This window comes from Panthera pardus, unplaced genomic scaffold, assembly GCF_024362965.1.
Source record: "Panthera pardus isolate Hobbes unplaced genomic scaffold, ASM2436296v1 HiC_scaffold_8, whole genome shotgun sequence".
Taxonomy (NCBI): domain Eukaryota; kingdom Metazoa; phylum Chordata; class Mammalia; order Carnivora; family Felidae; genus Panthera; species Panthera pardus.
The window spans coordinates 108,192,021-108,212,587 of NW_026527013.1; the positions used below are offsets into that span (position 1 = coordinate 108,192,021).

At 36.8% G+C, this 20,567-nt stretch overlaps 1 long non-coding RNA gene across 1 annotated transcript in view; it reads left to right on the forward strand.

The window, feature by feature from the left end:
* Window positions 1-19,814, forward strand: part of LOC109263771 (uncharacterized) — a 40,884-nt gene extending 21,070 nt beyond the window's left edge. The window contains exons 2-4 of the long non-coding RNA XR_002078382.2: window positions 9,577-9,643; window positions 16,498-16,592; window positions 17,124-19,814. This is a non-coding gene — a long non-coding RNA (uncharacterized LOC109263771). The remainder of the gene's footprint in view (window positions 1-9,576; window positions 9,644-16,497; window positions 16,593-17,123) is intronic.
* Window positions 19,815-20,567: the final 753 nt, after the last annotated feature.

Genomic DNA, 20,567 nt, shown 5'->3' on the forward strand with positions numbered 1-20,567 from the left:
AACCCTCAATATAACAGAATAAGGAGAAAAATTGAGTAATTTTATTCCTATAGCAATTGTTTTGTCTAACTTAATTTCATCACAAAAATCAGGGCAAATCAGTGTTTCATACGCAGTTCAATCCATTCTTACTTAGACATAGTCAAATATTTCTAGGAAATAGTTTATTCTAGAACTGTCCATTTTTCTTAGCCATAAAACTCTAGCAGTTGTCAAATCTTACTATCTCCTAAATATGTTTGAACTCTGTCCCTTTCCCTTCAAAATCACCTATATTGCATAATTTGTAAAATAACTTCTAAGTTCTTTTGTTTCTAGTGTGAGACTTATCAGATCCAACCTACAGAGGTACCAGGTGGCTCAGTCTGTTAAGTGTCTGACTTCGGCTCAGGTCATGATCTCACAGGTTGGGAGTTCAAGCCCCACATCAGACTCTCCACTGTCAGCACAAAGCCCACTGGAGATCCTCTGTCCCCCTTTATCTCTGCCCCTCCCCTGCTCACACGCCCAGCCTCTCTCTCCCTCTCAAAAATAAACATTAAGAAAAAGAAAAAAATCCAACCTACCTACTGTTGTCAGCAGACTAAAACCCAACTCTTTTTTTTATACATGTATAAGGCACACATACAATGCCTGACATATATAGAGAGGTAACATTTTAAAGTAGAACAATGTTGTCTTCCTCCCCTTTAAAAATTCCATTCCTGGGGTGCCTGGGTGACTCAGTCAATTAAGTGGCCAATTCTTGATTTCAGATTAGGTCATGAACTCACAGTTCAAGTCCTGCATCGGGCTCTGCACTGACACTGTGGAGCCTGCTTGGGATTCTCTCTCTCTCCTTTCTCCGCCCATCCCCCACTTGTGGGCATGTGGGCATGCTCTCTCTCTCTCTCTCTCAAAATAAATAAATGAATATTTAAAAAATAAATAAAAAAATAAAAATTCCCTTCCTAAATTGGCATCTCTTTGTTTTGAAAATGAAAATCTTTTGCCTTTATAAATTAGTTGGATAAACTTGGCACAAGAAATCCAGACTCAAAGTAGCTTAACAAAATGAATGTCTTATTTATTTATTTACTTACTTACTAATTTATTTATTTTTCCCCCAATTTAAAGCTGGTAATATTTTCTTTATTTTTTTTTTACTTTTTACTTTTTTAAAATTTAAATTCAAGTTAGTTAATGTACAGTATAATCTTGGCTTCAGGAGAACACAGTGATTCATCTCTTACATATGACACCCAATGAAGAAGAACATTTTATTTTTTTTTAATGTTTATTTATTTTGAGAGAGAGAGAACATGAACATGAGCTGGGGAGGGGCAGAGAGAGAGAGAGGGAGAAAGAGAATCTCAAGCAGGCTCTGGCTGTCAGAACAGAGCCCAAAGTGGGACTCAGTCTCACAAACCACAAGATCATGACCTGAGCCGAAATTAGGAGTTGGACACTTAACTGAGTGAGCCACCCAGGTGCCCTAAGAAGAAAATTTTAAATTTCACATGCCAATTTAGAGATACGGTGGGCTCTTGCTAGGGTTCCAGCTCTGCTTTTCAGGTTTTTGACTGCCTTGTATCAGCTAATTACTCTCATTCTGGCTCCTTTCATGGTTACAAGAGGCTTCTAACAGGAACTGTGGAACATAATTCCCATCATGCATCTAGTTGGAGAAAAACTGGTTTTCTCTTCCATGGAGCTAGTGTTAAGTTTCTCACTGATTTCAACCTGTTTATATCCACTTACTCCTTAGCCAACTATTAGAGAAGGAAAGAAATTACTATAATAGGTTTATTGATCTATGGGGAAAAATCATCTGGAACATAATGAATACTGAAGAGTCAATCACATAGTCCCTTCATGTAACATGTCTAATTTTTTGCCTGTTATAGCCCTAGATTTGCCTACACATACTCTAAATGCTAATCATGACAAACTACCTCTTGTTTCCTAAATGTGTCATGCTCTTTTTCCCCATTAGCCATTTTCCCCCTTTGCCAATAATGCCCGTCACCATGTCTCCATTGACTCATCTTAAGCATTCTTTAAAGGTTAAACTAAGTACCAGCTTTTCTGAATAAATGTTCCTGACTCCATCAGACTGAGTTAGGACCCCCTTTCTTATGACCTTGCTTACTTCAAGCACAAATATTTCTCAACTTCCTGAACATTAGATTACTTGCTACAGCATTTCAAAATACTAAGGGCCTGAAACCACTCCCAAATATTCTGATTCACTTGGTCTGGGTTGGAGTCTGGACAAGGCAATTTTTCTTTCTTTAACTTCTCAGGTGATTCCAATGTGAAGTCAAGGCTGAGAATCCTCTAGCATATTACTTGCCACATCTATTACAATATTTATTGTTCTCTCCTACTAAGTTGTGAGTTTTTGAAGATGGGACTACATTTTCAACCTTTGAATGCTAAGCACCTGAAAAGCATGTCTGATACAAAGTCAGTACTCAAAATTAGTCGATGAATGAGTTTCAAAAGAAACTGAATGGGTATTTCAATTCAATAGCCATTAATTGCCTACTGTGTGCTGAACTTTATAGGATGTGTTGTTATACAAAGATAAATAAAATAGTGTCAGCCTTTAGAGGAAGTTTATTCAATGCAGGGCTCAAAAAAAAAGAACCTACTGATAGTAGCATCAGAGTACCACATCTTAATTTACTCTTACATCTTAAATTACTATTCCAATATTTTCAATTGAATAGAGCAAGTCATTTTGTTCCTTAAATAATGCTCCTTTACCATATGTAATTGAATGCATAACTTTTTAAAATAGGGTCTTGTGAATATATATTTATTAATACATAAAGTCTAACTATAAATAGTTCTCCCCCTTTTTTGTCTTTATACAAATATGTAAAATATAAAAGAGTTTCTATTTTATCTGAGCTTCAAAATAAAAATGCTAAAAGAATCCAGCAAGTTTTACTTTAGTTCAATATCCAAGGAAAGGCAGGTGTTCACCAAATAGAATGAGAAAATTAAAAGCAGTCTAACTGTAGAAAGTCCCTTTGAGCCACAAGCTTAAATTTTTTAATGGTTTTACAATCTTCTCAAGCTGTCAATGGAAAAAAGTGGCTTGACATTGAACACATACCAAGTCAGTAGCATAACTATTTTATAATGTCTGATTGGTCAACTGAAAAAAAATAGCTTAAAATTCAATCCATGTGATGGAAACGCCACTTAGAAAAAGACCATTCATACTGCAGTGCTGCAGGAAAATTGTGGTTATAAGAGTTCCGATTTCATTCAGCAACAGGATTCTTAAAGAATTACAAGTGGAATCGTTCCTAGAATATTGCATGTTGAGTATTATTAATATAAATTTTACCATCATAAAATTCACCATTAATAAGAAAATATGTTATTATGTTTTCGTTCTATAGGTTAAAAAAACTTTATATGTTAAATGAAGAGTCTCATATTAATTTATGGGAAACTTTTGGGAATATCCATTCATAATTCCTCCAGAACATTCACACATTAATTTAACTAAAATGTATTGAATACTTGCTATTCTTGTTTCTCAGAGTGAAAGGGGTCTGCATAGTCATCTGTTCAACTTTCACTCATATTATTCATAGATTTAAAGTCTTTTTAGGAAGCCTATGAGTGGATATTACTGATTATGTGTTGCAGAATTACAGATTACCCAAGGTAGAAGGCTTTATATGTTGAATAGCTGTCTCTACCATGCAGAAATAATTAATAAATAAATAAATAAATAAATAAATAAATAAATAAAAATTAAAAAAAATAAATCAACTGGTGAATTTTTAAAATTCAAAACCTGTTACAGAAAATTATTATGAAAAGATAAATGGACTTCAACCACATTTAGAAATCAGAAATATCTCCCATATTTCAATATTAGTTTTGAGGCCTGGAAACTTTTAACTTTTAAATTTGTGTTAATTTCAAATAGATGTCAATTAAATAATTTTGAAAAAACCAAACCCATTGATTTTCTTTTTTTGTTTTTAAGTTTATTTATTTTGAGAGAGACACAGCACAAGCAAGGGACAGGCACAAAGAGAGAGAGAGAGAGAGAGAGAGAGAGAGAGACAGAGAGAGACAGAGACAGAGAGAGACAGAGATGGAGAGAGAGGGAGAATCCCAAGCAGGCTCAGCACTGCCACTGCTCAGCCCACCACGGGGCTTGAACTCACGAACCATGAGATCATGACCTGAGCCGAAATCAACAGTGGGACTCCTAACCTACTGAGCCGCCCAGGTGCCCTCCTCCACCAGCGATTTTCTTTTATGCTTATTTTCCTGTCTACCTTGGGGTTTTTTCCTTGTTGATTAGCAGTTTCCAAAATGAAAAGGGCAGGGACAGGGAAAGAAAGCATTACAAATCAAACACAATTGGCCCTATCTTGGTTATTGGCTTTGAAACACGATTTAATAGTTTTGCTTGGTTTCTTAAATAAAACGCAATACTAAGGTGTTGTTTTGTTCTGTTTTTTTTTTTTCTTTCAGTTTATTTATTTATTTTGAGAGAGACAGAGACAGTGTGAGCAGGGGAGAGGCAGAGAGAGAGGGAGAGAGGGAGAGAGGGAGAGAGGGAGGGAATCCCAAGCAGGCTCACCATTGTGAGCAAAGAGCCAGACACAAGGCTTGAACTCATGAAACCTTGAGATCATGACCTGAATTAAAACTGAGAGTTGGATGCTTAACCTAATGAGCCACCCAGGCACCCCTGTTTTGTCCTGTTTTTTAAAAAGACTTTATTTTTTAGGTTCAGAGAAAGACTGAGCAGCAATGATAGAGTTCCCATTTAATCCCTGCCTCCATACACACAGCCTCCCCCACTATCAACACCCCTGACCAGAGTGATACAGTGAAGAACCTACACTGACACACCATCACCCAAAGTCCACAGTTTACCTTACTTAGTGCTCTGTCTTGGTTTATATATTCCGTAGGTTTTGACAATGGTACAATGACATGCATCCGCCATTATGATATCATACAGAACAGTTTCACTGCCCTAAAAATCATTTGTGCTTTGCCTGTTCACTCCTCCTTCTCCACAACCCCTGGTAACCACGGATGGTTTTACAGTCTCCACAGTTCTTCCCTTTCTAGAATGTCATACAGTACATAACCTTTCCAGATTGAGTCTCTTTGACTTAATAATATGTATTTAAAGTTCCTCCAGGTCTTTTCATGGCTTGATAGCTCATTTATTTTTGCAACTGAATAAAATAATACCCCATTGTCTGGATGTACCACAGTTTGACCATTCATTTACTGAAGGACATCTTGGTTGCTTCCAAGTTTTGGAAATTATGAATAAAAATGATATAACCTTCTGCATGCAGGTTTCTGTGTGGACATAAATTTTCAACTTCTCTCAGTAAATACCAAGGAGTGTGATTGCTGGATCATATAGTAAGAATGTGTTTAGTTTTGCAAGAAGCTGCCAAACTGCCTTCCAAAGATCCATTTTGTGATCAATGAGAGTATCTGCTGCTTCCCATTCTTGCCAGCAATGGGTGTTGGCAGTGTTTTGTACTTTGGCCACTCTATTAAGTGTGTAGTAGTACCTTGCTGTTGTTTTTCCAATTCCTTAATGATTTATGATGTGGAGTGTCTTGTTATATGTCTATTTGCCATCTTTATATCTTCTCTGGTGAGGTGTCTGTTTAGGTCTTTGGCTCATCTTCTAACTAATTTATTTTCTTATTGCTGAGTTTTAAAAATTCTTTGTATACTTTGGACAATAGTGCTTTACCAGATATGCCTTGTACAAATACTTTCTCCCAGGCTGTGGCTTGTCTTCTCATTCTCTTGACATTGTTGTTCACAGAGCAGGAGGTTCTGTTTTATTTCAGTGAGGTCCAGCTTATCAAATCTTCCTTTCCTGGACTAGGTCTTTGGTGTTATACCTCAAAAGCCATCACCATATCCAAGGTCATCTAGATATTCTCTTACATTATCTTCCAGGAGCTTTATAATTTTGCATTTTATATTTAGGCATGTGATTCATTTTCAGTTAATTTTGAAGAATGTAAGGTCTGTGTCTAGAATCAACTTTGTGTATGTGGATATTCAGTTATATTAAGATTTTATTTATTTATTTATTTATTTATTTATTTATTTATTTATTTATTGTGACCTATGCCTTTTGTGATAAAAACTGTGAACGTCTGTGAGTGTCTGGATGGCAACCAACTCTTGATCCCATGGTTTGTGAGTTCAAGCCCCGCACTGGGCTCTGCACTGACAGTGTGGAGCTTTTTTGGGATTCTCTATCTCTACTCCTCTCCTCCAAAAAATAAATAAAATAAAATAAAAACTTGTTTAAGTTTCATTGCATTTATTTTTATTTTTTTAAGTTTTTAAAATTTATTTTGAGAGATATATAGAGAGCAAGTGGGGAGGGGCAAAGAAAGGGGGAAACAGAATACCAAGCAGGCTCCCCATACTGTTAGCACGGGGCTTGAAGTCACGAACCATGAGATCACCACCCGAGCCAAAATCAAAAATTGGATGCTTAACAGACTGAACCACCCAGGAGTCCCACATTTATTTTTAAAATGCATTGCAAAGTTAACAATAGGAACAGCCATCAAGGCCAAATCATCAAAAATCATAACTTCAACGTTTATGAAAAGAATACCCTTTCAGGTTTCCAGGGTTGCTAAATTAGTTAAGTGTCTGACTCTTGATTTTGGCTCAGGCCATGATCTCATGGTTTTGTGAGATTGAGCCTGACATGGGGCTCTATGCTGACAGCGTGGTGTATGGTTGGGATTCTCTCTCCCTCTCTCTTTGCCCCTCCCCTGTTCACTAGCACATATGCATGCATACATGTGCACCCTCTCTCTCTGAAAATAAACTTAAAAAAAAGAACATGCTTTATAAAAGCATCAGACAAATATACGACAGAACACTTTTATAGGAACCAGAAGAAACATTTCCCTATTACATTTTAAATTACATATTACTCGAAAAATAGTGAATAGTGATTTCACTATTAACTTGGGTAGTATTAGTAATTATTAATCAGACAAATTTACACCTACACCTAAACCGACAAAATGCTGTCTGTAAATAGGATGGCAAGGTTCCTACAGTAAAACCCAAGCCACTGCTTTACAGAAATACTGAGAGAAAGGAAAGTGAGGAAATGAAATATCCAGCATGTTCATTCAGCCTCTAATTTAATAATTTATATATCTTAGAAGGTAAACATCCCTTAAATGTGAAAAATGCACCTTTATCATAAAAAGATATGTGGTGTGTGTTATGCCCAGAATTCGTGATCCCCAAAGACCACTAGGGAGCCGAGTCCGATGCAAAAGCACAAGAGCCTTTATTCAAGCTAGCTCAAGCTCAATCCCCTACCTGCACCGACTCAGCAGTGAGATCCAGGGGAGAGAGAGAGTTTCAAAAGGACAAAGGTTTTATTGGGGCCTAGGGGCAGTTGGTGAGGTAATGGCTGTGGCCTCAGCCGATTGGCTGGGTCCGAGTCCTGTTAGGCAGGTGGGTGGGGGGGTGTTACTCAAGGGGAGGAGGTGTGGTCAAGGTGAAGGACACAGAACAAGATGGAGTCGGCCGGCGTAGGCCCACCCTTTCAGTGTGATTAACCCTTCACACTGTTATTGTCTGATATTGTGATACATTAAATGTCTTTTCCTCAATAAGCAAGTAATATCCTTTTCACCATGCATTCTTAGGATGAAAAGTCAAAAGCTGTGGTGAGTGTGTGTGTGTGCACTCACATGCTCCCATGTGCATACACATGCTCTTTTTCCATGTATGTGATGAGGCAAATACAGAATTTTTTTCCAAGACTTTGAGAAATGCCTATTTATACATCTTCCCAAATCAAGCACATGATGAAATCCATGGGGCACCTGGAGGGCTCAGGTAAGCATCCGACTTCAGCCCAGGTGAGGATATCACAGTTTGTGAGTTACAGCCCTGCATTGGGCTCTGTGCTGACAGCTCAGAGCCTAAAGCCTGTTTCAGATTCTATGTCTCCTTCTCTCTCTCTGACCCTCTCCCACTCATGCTCACTCTCTCTCTGTCTCTCAAAAATAAATAAACATTATTTTTTTAAAAAAAAATAAGAAATACACCCAGAAATGAGAGGAACTAAAATCACTGGCAAAAAAAAACAAAAAAAACAAAAAAAACAAAAAAAACAAAAAACAAAAAACAAAAACAAAAAAACATGATATAGAAGAGAGTTAAGTATATGTGTGGAAAAGTTACATTGATTAAAGGATTTTTTTAATGTTTATTTATTTTTGAGAGTCAGAGACAGAGTGTGAGCAAGGAAGGGTCAGAGAGAGAGAGAGAGAGAGAGAGAGAGAGAGAGAGAGAGAGAAAGAGAGACAGCATCGGAAGCAGGCTCCAGGCTCTGGGCTGTCAGCACAGAGCCTGCCTGATGCGGGGCTCAAACTCACCAACCATGAGATCATGACCTGAGCCAAAGTCAGACACTCAACCGACTGAGCCATCCAGGCGCCCAGGAGAAGTTACACTGATTAAAGTTTTCGTGCTCCGTGCACACATTATTTCAATAATTTGCCCATATTTTCTCTTTTCTATCCTAGGTATATTATTAAAATAAGCAGATTTCCCTTTTTCTCTTTCCTTTCAACCCCTGATCCATTTTCCAGTCCCCCAGTGATTCCATGTCAGCATGCTGTTTTTAACTAGACAAATAGTACACAGATTTATTCCTACAGAAACAATCTCTGGTAAAATCGTAGAGGGTCTGCTTGAATAACACCCAAAGGTTAACTGTGTGCTTTCCATTGGCCAGAAATAACTCACAGAAAATGAATCCACAAAGCAGTCAATGGAATAGTATAACCCTCTTAGGGGAACCATTGTACTATTAGAGAAATCTGGTAGACAACCAGCCTTCATTTTACACACACACACACACACACACACACACACACACACACACTGTACTGTGTTTGGTATAAACTCTGGTAAGAATAAGTCAGACTATTGATCTGTGAAAAGTTTTCATATGAAGTCACATAATGTTATCTTAATATTCTTTTCATCTACACTGTATCATGGTGGTAACATCTGACATCCGTTTACTGCAGTTGTAACAATGACAATGAACTGGATTGCAGTATTCTAAAAGGAGAATGAACTGACTCTTACACATAAATTGACATGCATTGGAAAGTTGTAATATGGATAACATGGAATAATATGGAAAATTGGTAATAAGGGATGTGTGTCTCTTAAACTTCATCCCAGAATTTATTTCAGGGGGAAAAAAAATCTCACACTTTCAGTGCATACAGGATTCTGTATTTCTGATATTAACTATAAACATTAATCTGACAAATTTCTTTTACTAAAGTCACTTTGGAATTTGGTGGCAGGGTTAACACTAAAGGTATGAAAAATGAAGATGAAAATGAAATTTTTAGAAATAAAACTCTATTTGTCACATGGGAAAAATCATTAACTTTTCAAGTAAGAATGTTTGACTACTGTCATATCATGGTTCTGCCAATGTGAAGATTCATGGTTTTATGCTGACATGTTGTGTTCTAATTTTTGTGTTATTTTTAGGCATTCACGCGCTTTTGAAACTTTCTATGAACGGATTTGGATCTAATGTCCCTGAAAACAAAGAAAGGTGATTTTTATGAAGGAAATCAGTACACAATTAAAAATGGGGACACATTCTCCGTTTGCATCAATCCAATTTAAGTATGTCCCTTAAAAGAAAATGTCATTAAGAAGTAACAGTATTCTAGTGCAGGGATTTGGAAAATCTTTTCCCCTTCCAAAATGATATTGGAGGGAATTTCCAGACCTTTATTCCCTATTACACTTGATAGCTTTCTATCTTATCACCTCAAATTCCGATGTTTCCTAGCATATCTACACACTTAAACACAAACACACTAACTACTATATCTACATTGTGTTCTCTTTTGTCCCAGTCACATGTCTTACTTCATCTAATTTACAGATGGTTAGATTTTTTTTTTCTCCTAATTCTGGGCAAGAGGCAGGATTTATCATGTCTGGACTGAGTGTGAAAAAGGGCAGAATGAAGGTGAAGAGAACATACCCACGCCTGGCACTCCTGTATGTCTCTATATTCTTAATGGGTAAGACAAATTAAAAAAAAAGAAGATCAGAAGAAGATAAAAATGGAACCCCCTCTACACATCCCTTTCTCTCCATTTGTTAATAACTATGAAGATTTTTTAAAATATCAGTGGGCTTCTACGTTCTCCTTCAAAGACAGGAGAGCAAAAAGATGTAGTTGACTTCATTCTGTTCACGGAAGGAAAAAGAATTAGAGTCTGGTGGGAGCAGGCAAAGCCAGGAGAGAGGGTAATCATGAGGCCAAATTCATGCCTCAAAGGAACACAAAAAGGATAAAAGTAAGATTCCTGGACAATGAACTGTGCTCCTAGTACAGCCTTTTTCCCAGTCCACATTTCCACTTCTTCCCCAGCCCGTGCAGACCCCTTATCCCAGATGTAGTACTACCAGCAATAGCTTAGAACTCATGATATGCCAAACACTGCAACCAGGCAATGTGTTCATATTCCAGTGTCAGGGCTGGGGTATGACTGTGGCCACTGAGAACAGAATTTTGACTGAATATTTGTTTTGTTTGTTTGTTTGTTTGATTTTTTACAGTGTTCTTTATGCATGATACCTAGGCTAAACAGAACACTGTGGGTCTTAATGGAAATACAACCATCACTGACAACACTGTTTTATTCATTTGCTCAATAAGTATTCATTAAAGCATTGTAAGGATGTATTCCAACTTGCCAGCAAAAGAGAATAAAAGGTTTCTTAAAGGACCACACATTTCTTAAATTGGTGATTATCTGAATATGGGTGGGATTAAAATGTGTATTTCAAATTTATTAACTTTTCAACTTAGATAAAGGCTTAATGTTCACTTCCACAAAATGACAAAAGAATGAATTTCAATTATTTTAATCACCATAATTTATTTACTATGACTTCTCCAATTAGATGTGTTGAAGTCTTCTTACTTGTAAAGCATATATAATTTATATCCTAATTATTATTATTTTTTTTAAGTAGGCTTCATTCCCAGCATGGAGCCCAGTGCAGGGCTTGAACTCACAACCTGGAGATCAAGATCTGACCTAAGAGTCAGACACTTAACAAAATGAGCCACTCAGGTGCCCCTATACCCTAATTACTAAGACAACAGATTCCCTCTTTGTCTCTATCTATGTAGATAGATAGATAGATATACACAGACCAGATCTCTCTATAAATCTAAACTTACACATAGAGAATAGGCAGAAACAGAGATATCTTTATCTTGTAACTAATACATATCTTATATCTAATATATGTCTTATACCTTATATCTAAAGATATCTATCTTTCTACAGATAGAGAACCTTTCATTTTTCTTAAGAATTAGGACACACACACACACACACACACACACCCTTAGCAATAGGGGTATAGGGGTATGTGTGTGTGTGTGTGTGTGTGTGTACACATCTATCACCTCAAAAAGGAATACAAACAGGGAGAGTACTAAAGATTTCTGCCAAAAAAAATAATAAATAGAAAATGACATGATCTGAAAGGTACTTTCTCCCTATACAATTTTCATAAGATTTTAAATTCATAAAATACCTTCCTAATTTGAAGAAAGTAATACCGTTTTTGAGAAAGACACTACACCAAAAAATTTATCTGAGTCCAGCTTCAGATACAGGGAAATATTAAGAAACATTTTACTGCTAATCACACAAAATTAACTTTCACATCTATAATAAGTACCACATGATATTTAAAAATCTCTACACTACCAAAGAAATAGAACGTTATAATATTTAATGTTATTTAGTATTAAGATTTAATTTTTGTCAACGCATTTTTTAATTGAAAACACTTTTAAGAAGAAAGGAATGAATTAAGGAAAAATAATATTGAGATAGTTGAAGAACTACAGTGGGCAGTTGGAAGCAATAAGCTGAATTTCTGACTTCTCATCAATTTCTAATCAATTGTTTTGACTTTAGATATCGGAATACACAATATTTTAACATGAAAGAGTTTAGTTTAAAAATGTTTTGCATTTCTCATAACACCTTAAAATATAACATTTATATCTGTAATATGTACTTGATACACTGAACTGCAGAAAAATATTTTCTTGAACTCATTAAGGTAAGCATAAAAGGCTTTTATTTTGACAACTTCTATCCACAAAATTATCATCAAAATTGGAGGTATTTAACAGTGTGATACGAGCCTAGCCTATCGTTTACAAAGTAATAACCTGGCTATCATATAATCTTAACAACTTTCATATAGTATAAAAAGGCTCTTTTCTTGAAAATGATATTTACTTTGAGAACTGGTTTCTAAACAATTGCATTTTCCCATACAATTTAATTTATCCAGATACTTATTTCCAATTTTATTTTCCATAAGTAGACTATTTATTGTTTTAAATAGTGTTTCTAGAAAAACAAATTAGCTTTAAAAGACCCATAAATGGACATTCTTAGGTGACAGATGAGCCCTACTAACTGTGTAATCCTTTGAACAAAGACATTTTGCTAATTATTGTATGTGCACATTGTTTTAAAATTTATATTTTAAACACAGAATACAAACCAATAGGCTGTAATTTTTCAAAATAATTACATGTTAAAATATAATAACAGTATATCTAGGAAAAAAACTTCTAAGAAGTGTTTTATTATTGTTGTTGTTGTTATGAAATGATCCATAATATGGAGATGTGGAAAACCCCTATTTTTCCAGTGGCCAGATGTTTTGAACCTGTGTTGACTGAACCATAAAAATGGCTGACTCTACCACTAAGGAAATTAAACCTGAAAGATATATTTCCTTGTTTTGTTCCTCTTGTTTTTTTCCTCTGAATTACTTGCTTTTGCTACAAACTTCAGAATCCTTTCTCTTATACTATAAAATTATGTATTGTATTAACTTCTCAAGTATGTGAACAAGACAGTCTAATCAGTTATGTGGCTGAAAAGTGATAAAAAAAGAATGCTGCGCCATTATTTATTATTATTATTATTATTATTATTACTTAGCCCTGCATGATTTTAAAAGTTTAGATGTTCTAGAAAGGAAAAGTTGCACTGGGAACAAAATATACTTAGATGTACAGACAAGAAAGGTCATGTTTCCTAAAAAGACTCTACTTCCCACACTTGTATGATCTACCACTGAAACCCAGAAGTAGGGAAAAATACAAAAACAAAAAACAACTTAAAAAAGAAAAATTGGAAAATGTGCTTAAGTGTTGGAGAAGTTAGAGTCTGTCAGGAACTGACCAGATTTAGATATCTTAATTACCAGGAGTAACATTCCAACAAAAGTACTTGACAAAATACAATGACATTTCTGATAATTACCTGGAAAAATCAATTCTTGGTATGTTTAATACCTAAGAACATTCCTCCAACAGATTCAGCTTAATATGAAATTGGCTTTTGAAATTCTGAGAGGGCTGCAATGATATATTCATCTGTGACACTAAATCACACCCTGTCAGCGCCATCTATCAGTTGCAATTTAAACTACAGTGGAAAAAGACTAAATGCCTCTGACTGCAAACTACCAAAATAATTTCTTAAACCATGTAATATGCAGTTGTGTGTAATATGAAACATTTTCTTTTGAACTCATCATTTTATATTTTTTCTATGGCTTCATAATAAATGATGTAGGTAGTTTCCAGTTAGCCAAAAGTATGTAGTCACATAATCCATGAATATATAGAGTCACATGTCACACAAAAATACAGTTTCCTAGACTAATTACTATTCAAAAATTCAATTATTTTCATCACAACCAACATTTTCTCCAGGACAATCACAGTTTGATCACATCTTTCTAACCGTGTTGGTTTGTCATGCAGTGAATATTCTATGTATCATTGGCTTTCTCTAGGGTCCAAATAAATCCTATCTGCTATGCTAGTACAGATATGAGCCCGACATTTAAAGGCACAAAAGGTTAGTCTTTATTTTTCTCTTGTGCTACTTGAAAATAAGTGAAATGAAACTTATTACTAAATCATTAAAGCATTATTACAAGATGTTTTCATACAGTTACTTGGTTTTGAGCCTGTGGAATGGGAAGCACAATATGGTAAATTGTGCCTTGAAGCCCTTGCTTTAGTTAAAACACATTAAACTCAGTCATGGGCATGTGGTATACATAGGATTTTCTTTCCAAAACTAACAGTCAATTGGCTCCTTTCTCATTTCCTTCTCTCCTTGTCTTCTTCTTCCTCTTTCTCCTCCTCTTCTGACAGAAGCAGAGAAATTATTGGAACATTTTGAAATAAATGTCCTTTTGGGGCCCAACATGTCTCTCTTTTCACTACACAATTAGAAAAGCAGAAGAGGCTATACAAACTCGAGAACCACTCCAAACTGTGAGGTCGAAGGGTAAGCAAGTTTCCAAGATGAACCACAAATGCTTCCCCATGGGTAATCGAATTGGCTTTGGCACTTGAATATACTTGAAAGATTGAAAAAGATAATTTTCTTATAAGCATAAACAATAAAAAGTTGTACACATGAGTTACTTGCCTCAAGGTATTTCTTCTTTCATATATAATGTCCATTATGTATTACAAATGAAATGAATGAAAAGAATACATGTTGGATCATAAAGCTGTATTTGGTTGACTTCTTCTTTAAAAACTTTATAAAGAAGTTTAAAGGCCCACAAATAATGTTCCAATTGTTTTCCTTTTAGAAAAAAAAGAGTATTCAGTTTGCACTTGTCCAGACCTCAGCCATATAAAGGCCTTTTCCTTTTTGAAAAGGAAGCTTTTTATACCCTTGGTTGACTTCACAAAAAACAATCTGGGACGCAAATGTAGGCAATTTAAACTAGTCATATGGGTGAAAATCTCTCTGTCTTCATCTCACTCAAAATATTACCTAAATGTAATCTGAACCATTTAGAGTAGCTCTACTTAAACCGTGTTATGTTTTCAGTAGTAAAGACTGATAACTTGATAGTTCCCAAGGGTTTGATTCTTACAGTTTAAGTACAGAGTTGACATTGCAAGCTATTTTCTGAAAATCCCCAGGGCTATGTTAGAGATGAGATAAGTAAAGATGTATAGAGTGGTTTAAAAATTTGTGGGTATCTTCAAACCCAGTACTATTAGTCAACTTCCCTAAAGATTTATTCATTCTCACATAAATATCATCTTTTAATCGGTAATTAAAAGAGATAATGAAAATTTGGCTTCAAAGTTCTAAATATTTACATATGTATATATTAATTGTACTTGAATAAACCATTAAAAAACATTTCATAGGTATTATTTTTCTAGAGGCTCTCAGATCATTTTTTCATTCTCTAACATAGAATTAGATTTTCATTACCAGAAAGGATCTCAGTTCAGGCCATCATAATTTATCCTCTGGAGTATGGTTCCCCTTCTTATCTATGTTGCTAACCTCAGTCTCACCATTCTTCCATTTATCCTTTCCACAGTTATTAGATTGATCTTTCTAAGGTGTTTACTACACCATCACTGCATAAAAATACAAGCTGGTCCTCAACAATGGTCTCTCATGATGACATTTCATATCCTTACCTCTCTATCTCAAACCCGAACTCAGCTACACTGATCAATGACTGTTATATTATTTTATTTTATTTTATTTTATTTTATTTTATTTTATTTTATTTTATTTTATTTTATTTTATTTTAAAGAGAGAGTGTGAGCAGGAGAGAGCAGGTGGGGGAGAGAGATGGGGGAAGGGAGGGAGAGAGAGGGAGAGGGAGGGAGAGAGAGAATCTCAAGCAGGCTCCATGCTCAGCATGGAGCCCGACATGAATCCCAATCCCACAAATCTGGGATCATGAGCTGAGCTGAAATCAAGAGCCAGATGCTCAACCAACTGAGCCACCCAAGCACCCCAACAGTTGTTTTAAAGATCTTGAGTTTGCATACACACACTCTTTCCCCCACGCAGTCCTATCCAAAATCTCGTATGTTTAGAGCATCCTCACTCATGTTTTAGTACCTACTAAAACGACTTTATGAGAATCTTTATTGACCTCTTGAACCCCTCTATCAGAATGCATGCCTGATTCATTTAGTAACCCTAGCACTGGATAATGCCTGACTAGAGACTGTTGATCAGTTTAAGTTCACTGAATAAATGAATGGATGACAGAATAAACAAATCAACTCACTAGCTTTAGAAACAAGGAAACTGAGAGGTAGTTTAAGAGACTTGTCTAAGTCCACTCTGTGATTGAAAAAAAAATAGCACTATAACTCAGATGCCAATTTCATTCAGTATTCCTCCCCTTGTTACATCTTGATAGCCTTTCCAAAAACTTCTTAGTGTCAATAGCATTAATTTATGACTAAATCTTAATTACATACAACGTCCTGATAAGAATAAGATGCTATGTTTTTTTTTCTTTTTATTTAAACAAACTATGAAATCTAGAACAGTGCAATTTGAACACAGTAGCCTCTGCCCCATGCCTGAGGGAGACAGCACAGCTTTGGGAATTATGATTGAGTGACAGCCCTACCTATGAAGTAAGTAACCAGGCTGCCCACTTAGCCCTCTTTTCCATGGTTTCTTAAATAGTTGGGTTTTCCTGACTTTTTTTTCTTTTTTTCTTTTTCTAAGGTTGGAGAAGTACAGCCAGCTGGCTAGAATCTGCTTCCCATGTGTTCTTAATAACTTTTATTTCCCTAAGGGCTAGCCTATGCTTCTCAAACCTGGCTACACATGAGAATCACCAGGGTAACTTAAAAGAAAAAAAAAAAATACCAACGTGTGAACCCATAACCAAAGATTCTGATTAAATTGGTCAGGGGTGGATCCTGGGCAACAGTAGGTTATAAAACCTTCCATCTGACTCTGATGTGTGGCTAGACCTGACCATCTCTACTTTTCAATTTTTCAGGAGAAATACCAGAATGGCATGACCTTTTATTCAGTCTGCACATCATTTCTGCACACTACTTCCAGGGCAGGGGATGTTGCATACTCAATATATACTGACTAGTCAAATGTGGAAAGAATGATGCATTTGAAAAGATTATTCCTTCCTTCTGTTTTAGGTTGGGAATGTGACTAGTCAGTAATGCCTGTGAGGACCAACTGGAAGAGAAGAAATCATTTATTCTTTACCATCAATATGTGACTGTGTCTTGAAATGAATATCCTGGAATCTGATTCAGACTTGATTTTGGAAACCCCTGCCCCCCCCCCCCCCCCCACCTCCTCTCCTCTGGAGCCTTAGGCATGTGGTCAAAGAATATGAGTAAGGAACAGGGAACCAATTCCCCTAATTTGTCTTTAATTTCTGTTATTTCCTTACTGAACTCCCCTTCTCCTATATTAACTCTCCCTTCCATGGAATAGGTGATGTGAAATAGGTCCTACAACCATGTTAAAAGTTAAAAACATATTGTTAGTATTTTAAATAAAACAAAAGAACAGCGATTGAAGAGATAATAGCATTTCACTTCACGACAGAAGAGATAATAACACTTTAGTGCTTTAGGCCTGCCTAATTAGTGGTGCTTCTCCTGAGACATTAATTTTGGTGTTAGTGGAGGTTAAGGGAAAAGAGGTTGCAGCTAAAGTGCCAGTGATATTCTGAGGGTTCTGGACACTGAAACCTCAAGTTTATATATACCGAGGGCTGGTGGCCAATTTCACCAATGTGTAAACTGATAAACAGAGAGATCTGATTGCAAATAAAATGCATTGTGTATTTGGCTTAATGACCATACCCTAGAATGAGCGACTAAGAATAGAGAGAATCCGGGTCGCCGCAGCCCAAGACAGACGCGGACCCATCTAGCAGGAAACAGCGGCGCGCCGGCCTCTCCTCCGCGACCGCGTGCGGACTGCTTGTCCCGGCCAACTACCACAACTGCACGAATCGACACGGCCCAGAGACGTACCTGGCGCACAAAAGTTCTCACGCTCCGCCGTGCCACGGGATCCGCGCACCTTCGCCCACATCTTGGCTGCTGTTGAGTGCTCCTACTGCCCCTTCCCCGGCCATAGGCGTGGTCCCCAGACACCTCAGGGATCACTTCCGCCTGGCGCACTGCCTTCTGGGAGAAGCCCCAGGCCGGAAGTCTGACTACGAGGCCCACGCTCGCCTGCGGGGCCTCTTGCTCCCTCTGACACCTTCAACCAAGTGCTGAAGGAGCAACCCCTGGGCCTGGCCGATAGCAGCCCCAGTCCTGCCAACCCGTCTCCCGCCACTCCTCGGCCCACAGCATCTTCCCGGAGCCCCATGCTGTTGCCGTCCTCGCTGACGCCCTCTTTCCACTCGGACAAAGGCATGTAGAGCCCCCACCCCACCCCACCCCCCGGCCAAGGGAACCACAGGTACTGCCATCTGTGCAACATCGAGTTCGTCAAGTTCACAGGGACTTACGTGTGTTCACCTTCATCGTCCCCAAAAAGTGTTACTGTTCCTCGAAGGCCAGCGAATATGTGAAGTGAGTCACCCAACACAGAATGGACTGGGGGCCGCTTTCCATGCACCCCCCCCTACCCCCAACTTCTCTATCCAGGAACAAAGGCCAGCTTTACCACCTGCCGTGCTGTCCATTGCCACCCCCGCCTGGACCCTTGGCACTTAAAGTTCAGTTTGATGAGCATAGCCTCAATAGCCTGGAGTTGAAGGAGCACCTAAATTCCATTCGAATTACTAAGGAGAGTCTCCTCTGTTTATCTGAAACATTCATCGTATTTATTTATTTTTTATTTTTGGAGAGAGAGTGTGTGAGTCCGGGAGAGGGAAAGCGAGATGGAATCTTAAGCAGGCTCCATGCTCAGCCCAGAGCCCAGAGATCATAACCTAAGCTGCAATGGGTTCATTAAAATAACACTTTCCTTAAGTAATAAGAATAACAAAGAGTTACAGAATGTAGATATCTATGCACTTTGATATTCTTTTGGTAAAAAAGAAATGTACCCTTGGATGGGAAAGTTTCCAAGGAGGGCTTTTCACCAAAAAGATCAGACTGTGGAAAGAACCACAGACTTGTTGAGGCAGGAAGAGCAAGAAGAAAAGACAAGGAAAGCATTTTAAACGATAATGATACTTCATAGCAGTAAGTTATTTTTATATAGTGTAGGTCAGAATATTCTTTACAGTAACAAAAATATTTTGTGTACTTTTAAAAGGCTTCATGCATACACTGGTAAAAAAAAACAAAAGAGAAAAAAAATGCTGTCATTTTGAGGAATTATGATGATGATTGTTAATATTTATGTGCCAAAGCAATAACAACAAATGTTATATGGAAGATAACATTGAATTGTAAAAATATCATGAAATATTACTGTGCTTTTCATATGGACAAGTAAACCTAGGCTTAAATGATTAAATCACATGTCTAAAGCCCTATAGCTGAAATGTGATACATGCAAAATGCAAAACCAAATTAGTCTTGTTTTAGAGTCTGTGATCTTAACCACTCTGTTTTTTGATACTTAGAGGAAAACTTTTCCCAATTTTGGAGTTAAAGAAGTGGAAAATTATCCAGACTAGTGGCAATGCAAACCATCTGAGAAGGGAGAGTCAGGGACAAGGAGTGTGGCTTTCTGAGAGACAGCATTTCATCACAGCTGGTATTCTTGGGAACCCTAGTAGAGACTCTGTGAAAAAGATTTAACATGAAAAAGATTTTGTTGATACTTCTGTGGAGGGTTGATTAGAAAAAGAAAGATAAGTCAGAAGACTATTTTGATAATTAAAATGAAATAAAGACATGTGGACTTCATTTATGGTTGTCAAGATTTGTGGAAGTTGGTAAAGGAGAAGAAGTTACAGACAACTCTAAATTTTCGGACTAGTGGACTAAAGAATTATGGTGCCATTGGGAACAATAGGAAAATTCAGAAGTGTCCATTATTTGATGACAGAAAGAAAAATAATTCACATTTTACTGGTGATAAAATCAAATTGTAAGCAAAGATGTAAGATAGATCTTTTCTTATTCAACTGCATTGTCTGCCTGTTCTAGACAGATCTTCTGGGTATGTAGCTGAGAATGTCAACATCAAATTTATATTTTGTGGTCTTTGTCTTGTTCTTTGGGGATTTTGTCTTCTCATTTCTTATGCTTATTTCAATAGCTGGATACTACACTGTTATGCCCTGATATTCTGTCTTGTTTCCCACATGTATCCAAGGTCATGGAGACTTGTAACAACCCAGTGATTACAGTTTCTAACTAGCAGTAGTTCTTTGGTGCTTTATATATACTTGGATCTTTGCTTATTGACAGATATGCCTAATTCTCATAGTGCCATATTTTGCCTATCACCCAATATATCACCTTGATAACGTTTCCTAGCTAAACTTGATTCCAAAGAAATATCATCATAGGTATCTAACTAGTTTCCAGAGACTAACAATTTCCAGTAGGGCTCATTCTACTGGGCTATAGTCCAAATACATATTTTCTTTGGTTCCCCCGGATATGCAGAATTCCTTAATTTTATTTAATATAGTGGATGAAATGTATTACTAT